Raw genomic sequence first — 7,425 nt, 5'->3', positions numbered from 1 at the left:
TGGGGCCCGTCTGCCAGGAGGTTTCAGAGCGAATTTCTTCGCATACTTGGGAGTCACAAACCTGTATTCCTTCCATTCCTTTGCCCATCGGCGTTCTATCTTCTGCAGCCGTATCTTTCTCTTTGCCATTGTCTCATTTTCATCAGGCATGCAATAGTCCAAGTAGATATCCTTAGGGATATCCACAACTGTGTTTTGCTCAAGTTTCGTTCCTCCCTTCTATTTTCTGTCATCCTCCATTTTCTTCAGCTGAGGATTTTGCTGATGAGTTTGAACTCTTGAGGATTCTGATGAGACTTGAAGATTTTCTTCCAGAAACGCTGCAAATGAGTTAATGTGATGAGAACCGAGAGAATCATCAGCTGACATGCGTGTACCTGTGAACAGAGTATAGTTGCGAGGAATTTGGAGAGGTCATATGCGTTCTCAGATTTGAAGAAAATGAAAAAGTTTGACAGTTTGAGGAATATAACCAGTGGTTGAGGAATTTGCCTAAGCATACTGTTCTTGGGTTCCAGAGTTGTACAGATCCAAAAATTCGCACAATTGAGGAATGTCGTGAAAATCTTAGATGCTTAGCATAGTTCATCAATGATGTGGTGAAAGGCAGTGTTTGAGGAATCAAGTGCTTATAGATTCTTGAGGAAAAACAGATTTCACATAGAAGATGTAAAATTTTAGATCTAATCTTGCGGTAAAAATGGGATTTATTTACCCTGGAAGGTGCGCACGAAGAACACAGAAAGGTGTGTATGGAGAAGCTCTTCGGTCGCGTGTCCAATGCACCCTAACCTGGCGACAGAGGACGTCTACGGCGGCGGTGGACGAAGATGGTCCGACTCCGGCGTGGTTCCGGCGACGGAGAAGTCGAGGCACTGAAGCTCTTCCTCACCGGCGACGAGACTACCAGCGATGGCGCTAGGGTTCGATGGTGTATGCTGTGGCAGGAGAGCGATGGAGCGAAGAAGAGTATGCCGAGGGGGGTAAGCACATATTTATAGACAAAAGTTACTGTTGGCGCGAAAATTTTGGACCAAACCACCCATGCCTCTATGTCTCCGCAGGACACGTGTAGCTCCCAACAGTGCGGTGGAGATAGTGGAGATCGTGGTTATCCGATCGTGGGAAGTGGGGTTCAGTTACCGTGTATTAAAGAAACAATTTTTGAAGATTTGAGGATTTTCTTTACAAAATCATCAGCTGACATCGACGCAGTGAGGATTTTGAACAAAGTTTCAAGTAGAACGCATATGAAGAATTGAATAGACTAGATGAGTATAGCATAGAGGGAATGTAGGGTCCGATCACATTCACTTAGCAGAAATATCAACTTGCAGAAATAGCAATAAGTGAATGTTGTTGAGGACTTGAAATCACAGTCTATCTAGTCAAATGAAAGTCATTAAGTGTTTTTGAAGATTTTGTGATAAATCATCACAATGAAGAACAGCTGTTTCGAAGAAAAACACATTTTGAAGAAATAGAACATTTGAAGAAAATCAACTTGAGGAATTTCTCATTGGGCGATGGCGTGACCCACCATATAAGAATGTTGATTACAGACGCCGCGTACAATTGTCGTAGGGCCCTGAGAATCAATTTCTTTGTTGATTTCTTCACATTCCGAGTGACATTCTTCATTAGTTGAAGAAAATCGATTCATCATGTGTTGCACATCTAAGTCATCAATTTTGCATAAGTGTTAGGATGTGTGCATGTTTTTACAAAACATTTGAAGATTCTAAGATACTTAGCTCACACCGCAATTTGCAAAACCTTTTCTCATCCAAGGGCTTAGTGAAGATATCTGCAAGTTGATCATCAGTCTTCACATGCTCGATGAGGATATTTCCCTTGAGGACATGGTCCCGAAGAAAATGATGACGAATCTGGATGTGCTTGGTCTTCGAGTGTTGTACTGGGTTGTATGCAATCTTGATAGCACTCTCATTATCACAGTAGAGAGGCACATTCTTAATGTTGATGTCGTAGTCCTTGAGGGTTTGCTTCATCCATAGTAATTGAGCACAGCAAGAACCAGCAGCAATGTACTCAGCTTCGGCAGTGGAGAGTGATACGCAGTTCTGCTTCTTTGAGGACTAGCAAACTAGTGATCTTCCGAGGAAATGGCATGTGCCAGACGTTGACTTGCGATCCACACGGTCACCAGCATAGTCAGAATCAGAATACCCTACCAGATGAAGATTTGAGCCCTTGGGATACCATAATCCTAGTGTTGGTGTGTGAGCTAAGTATCGAAGAATATGTTTCACAGCCTTATGGTGTGATTCCTTCGGTTTTTCTTGAAAACGTGCACACATGCAAACACTAAGCATTATATCTGGCCTAGATGCACATAGATACAATAAAGAGCCAATCATGGAGATATACCTGCTGATCGAAATCTTTACCATTTTCATCAGTGCCGAGGTGGCCGTTGGTAGGCATTGGAGTCTTGGCACCTTTGTATTCATGCATGTCGAATTTCCTCAGAACATCCTTGAGGTATTTCTCCTGTGATATGAAGATTCCATTGCTTTGTTGACGAATTTGAAGATCTAAGAAGAATTTCAGCTCCCCCATCTTGGACATCTGATATTCTTCACTCATCATGTAAGCAAATTCATCACTGTATCGTTTGTCAGTACGGCCAAATATGATATCATCGACATATATTTGACACACAAATAGCTCATTATCATAGGATTTAGTGAAAAGAGTTGGATCGAGTGAACCAGGTTTGAAGCCTTTCTTTATGAGGAATTCCTTCAATGTATCATACCATGCCCGAGGGCCTTGCTTGAGACCATAAAGAGCCTTTTTGAGTCTGAAGACTTTGTCCGGATTCTTTGGATCCTCAAAACCTGGGGGCTGAGAAACATATACTCCTTCCTCAAGCTTACCATTGAGAAATGCACTTTTCACATCCATTTGATATAAGATGATGTTATGATGATTAGCATAAGCAAGTAGTATTCGAATATCTTCAAGTCTAGCAACAGGTGCAAAAGTTTCATCGAAATCTATTCCTTCAACCTGGGTGTAGCCTTGGTCTACAAGTCGTGCCTTGTTCCTCACCACTTGACCGTCCTCATCTTGCTTGTTTCGGAAAATCCACTTGGTGCCGATGATGTTGTGCTTGCGAGGATCTGGTCGTTTGACGAGCTCCCACACGTCATTCAGCTTGAATGGAAGAAGTTCGTCTTGCATAGCTTGGATCCACTCCGGATCCAGAAAAGCCTCGGCAACTTTTGAGGGTTCTGTGATGGATACAAAAGAGAAATGCCCACAAAAGTTAACTAAGTGTGAAGCTTTTGAGCGAGTGAGAGGACCTGGCGCGTTGATGTCGTTGAGGATTTTGTCAAGTTCTACTTCATTTGCAATCCTCGGATGAGCTGGTTGAGGATTTTGTCTGGGCTGAGGAAGTGGTGCTGGTGCAATTGCCTGAGGAGCATCTTCTTGATTTTCATCAGTGATGGGGATCTATTCTTCATCAATTTTCTCAGTTGGGACAATGTCTTCAGTAGGCTTGAGCTTTATTGCTTCCTTAGGAGACAGCTTATCTGGATCAGAAGGCAATTGCTCTCTTTGCGAGCCATTAGTTTCATCGAACCGCACATCTACAGTCTCAACAACTTTGTTGTGATAGTTGTTGAAGACTCTGTAAGTGTGCGAGTCCTTTCCATAACCGAGCATAAAACCTTCATGTGCCTTAGGTCTAAATTTTGAGCTATGGTGAGGATCTCTAGTCCAGCATTTTTCACCGAAGACTCTGAAATAACTTACATTGGGTTTCTTGTCAGTGAGGAGTTCATATGAGGTTTTCTTGAGGAATTTGTGAAGATATACCCTGTTGATGATATGGCATGCAGTGTTGATTGCTTCAGGCCAAAAGCGACGAGGAGTCTGATATTCTTCAAGCATAGTTCTTGCCATTTCAACCACAGTCCTGTTCTTCCTTTTGACGACACCATTCTGCTGAGGAGCATAAGGAGCAGATAATTCGTGAGTAATACCAAGTTCATCAAGCTAAACATCAAGACCAGTGTTTTTGAACTCGGTTCCATTATCACTCCTGATATGTTTGATCTTTATGCCAAAGTTCGTCGAGGCCCTTGAAGAAAATCATTTGAAGATTTCCTGCACTTCAGTTTTATACACTATGATATGCACCCAAGTATATCTGGAATAATCATCAACTATGACAAAGCCATATAAAGATGTTGCATTGGTTAGTGTGGCATAGTGAGCAGGTCCAAATAGATCCATATGAAGCAATTCGAATGGACGTGTAGTGGTCATGATAGTCTTCGAGGGATGCTTGGATCTGGTCATTTTCCTAGATTCACAAGCACCGCAGAGATGATCCTTGAGGAATTTGACTGATTCGATGCCGATGACATGCTTCTTCTTCGCGAGCATGTGCAAATTCCTCATGCCTGCATGACCTAGTCTTCGGTGCCACAACCATCCTTCTGAGTTTTTTGCTAGCAAGCAAGTGGTTGGTTGAGGACCTGTAGAGAAATCAACAATGTACAAATCCCCTCTTCTTACACCTTCGAAGACTTTGGATCTGTCAAATTCCATAATGACTACACATCTATATCTACCAAAGATAACAATCATATCAAGATCACAAAGCATCAAGACTGACATGAGGTTAAAACCAAGGGACTCAACAAGCATCACTTTGTCCATATGCCTATCCTTGGAAATAGCCACTTTGCCAAGTCCCAATACCTTGCTTTTACCTTTGTCAGCATATGTGATTTGCTTCAGAGGTGATGGACTTCGTGGCATATTCATCAGTAAGCTTTTATCACCAGTCATGTGATGTGTGCAGCCACTATCAAGAACCCACTCAGTATTCTTGGGTTTGTCATCCTGCAGATGAATTAGTACAGCTTACCATCTCATATGCTTCAGATTTGAAGAATATGATACTAATTTCATCAGATTAGTAATTTCATCATAACAGAAATGTAAGGACGTGTGAAATATTTCTATTTCATCAATCATTAGCTTGCGCCCTATCAAGCATTTCCTTAGGTCTCCAGCAAATTCTTTAGATGATGATTTTCATCCGGAGACCTGACCTGCAGAAGTGATTAGTTCGATTTCCTAACCACCCACATCTGAAGGGGTGGCAAAGCATTCATCATCCTGCGAGCACCATATGAGAAAGGTGGCATTGAAGCTAATGCACTTCTCTTAACAGTAGGAGGATTAAAGTACTCATATGAATATGCAGAGCACTGGTTTGAGGATTTATGAACATAATGATTTGAGGAGTAACGGTCATATTCATATTCCTTGTAGTTTCCCTGCATGTTAGACGCATTAGCACGGGTACGAGCATAGTTTTGACCAGTTGAGGATTTTGATCCTCTTGAAGACTTTGGTCCTCCTGAGGAATTTGATCTGGGGTTCTGATTCTTCAGTGGTGGTGTCATAAGGACATTCACCTGAAGATTTTTGAGACAGCTTTTGGGAACCCAGATTTTCCTCAAGGGAGGGCTATTCCTGCAATTAGTTCCAACATATCGAGCAAATACTTCACCAGATTGATTTTTGAACAGTTTATAGTTGGAGTCAAATGACTCATCCGAGGAATAGGATAATTCACATGAAAAACCAGTTAGATTAGATGGATCAAAAGGAGGCCCAGTAGCAGCAACCCAAGAGGTTTTGGGATACTGCTCATGTTTCCAATAAGATCCATCAACATTTAATTTCCTCTCAAAGGCAATTCCTTCTTTCCTCGGGTTCCTGTTCAAGATCTGCTTTTTGAGCACATCACAAAGGGTTTGATGTCCTTTGAGGCTTTTGTATATGCCTGTCACGTACAATTCCTTCAACCCTGCATTTTCATCCGTAACATTTGTGTTTTCCTCAACTGAGGAAATAGACACAACAGGTGCAGTTGAAGAATTTGTAGCAATAGCAGCATTTGATGATTCTGGTGAGGAATTAGCAGTTTCGCGTTCAATGCATTTAAGACATGGAGGAATGAATTCAACTTGACCAGCGCTGATCTGTTGAGCTAGTAATGAATCATTTTCCATACGAAGATCATCATGAGACATCCTCAGCTTCTCAAGATCAAGCTTCCATTGAAGAAATTCATACGAAAGCTTCTCATGATCAGTGAGGAGTGTATCATAACGATCCTGAAGATTATCAAATCTAGACTGAAGACTTTTCACATCTTCAGTGAGGATTTGGGTAAGGTTCATTTCATCATTCAACAGATCATCACTTTTATCTAGAAGTTTCTTAAGCTTTTCCCGGGCAGTTTGTTGTTTAGTGGCAATGATAGCAAGTTTACTGTAACTGGGTTTCTTATAATTATCAGGTTCACAGTCACTTGAATCAGAGGAGGAGGCATTATTTGGTACCTTTGAACCTTTTGCCATGAAGCAAAAGGTTGGAGCGAAGTCATCAGCATAGTCATCAGTGCGGATGGTGCTATCATTTTCTTCAAGGTTGAAGATTGACTTGCTGACGAAAGTGGTTGCCAGTGCAAGACTAGCCTGTCCGGATTCTGAGTCTTCATCAGAACCCTCTTCTTCATCACATTCCTCTGATTCTGCCTCGGAGTCCATTTCCTTGCCAATAAGTGCCCGAGCCTTTCTGAAACTAGTCTTCTTGTGTGATGAGGGCTTTGAAGATTTCTTCTTCTTCTTCGAGTCATCAGAACTGTCCTCCTTGTATTTCTTCTTCTTTGATTCCTTTCCCCAACAGGGACAATCAGCAATGTAATGACCTGATTTCTTGCACTTGTGACAGGTTCGTTTCTTGTAGTCCTCAGATGAAGATTCTGATTTCCTCATGTCTCTTCTTGAAGATTTACCGAACTGGCCACGTCGTGTAAATCTCTGGAATTTCCTCACGAGCATTCCAAGCTCCTGTCCAAATTCTTCAGGGTCAGAAATGTTGTCATCTGTGTCTTCGTCTTCAGATGAGGAAATTGCTCTAGCCTTCAGTGCACGTGGTCTGGAATAGCTTGGTCCATATAGATCTCTCTTTTCTTCTAGCTGGAATTCATGAGTATTTAGCCTTTCTAGTATATCAACTGGATCAAGCATCTTATAATCTGGTCTTTCTTGAATCATCAGAACTAAAGTATCAAATGAAGAATCCAAAGATCTCAGTAGTTTCTTCACAACTTCGTGATCAGTGATGTCTCGAGCTCCCAGTGCTTGCAGTTCATTTGATATGTCAGTGAGGCGATCAAAGGTGTCTTGGCAGCTTTCATTGTCATGTCTCTTGAAGCGATTGAAGAGATTGCGAAGAATATCAACACGAGAGTCACGCTGGGTTGATACTCCTTCATTTACCTTGCACAGTCTCTCCGAGATCAGTGTTGCAGAGCCCAAAGCACTTACTCTTCCAAACTGGCCTAGGCTCAGATGGCCACAAATG

This window comes from Hordeum vulgare, chromosome 5H, assembly GCF_904849725.1.
Source record: "Hordeum vulgare subsp. vulgare chromosome 5H, MorexV3_pseudomolecules_assembly, whole genome shotgun sequence".
Classification (NCBI taxonomy): domain Eukaryota; kingdom Viridiplantae; phylum Streptophyta; class Magnoliopsida; order Poales; family Poaceae; genus Hordeum; species Hordeum vulgare.
Note: the sequence above shows the minus strand (reverse complement) of the source record.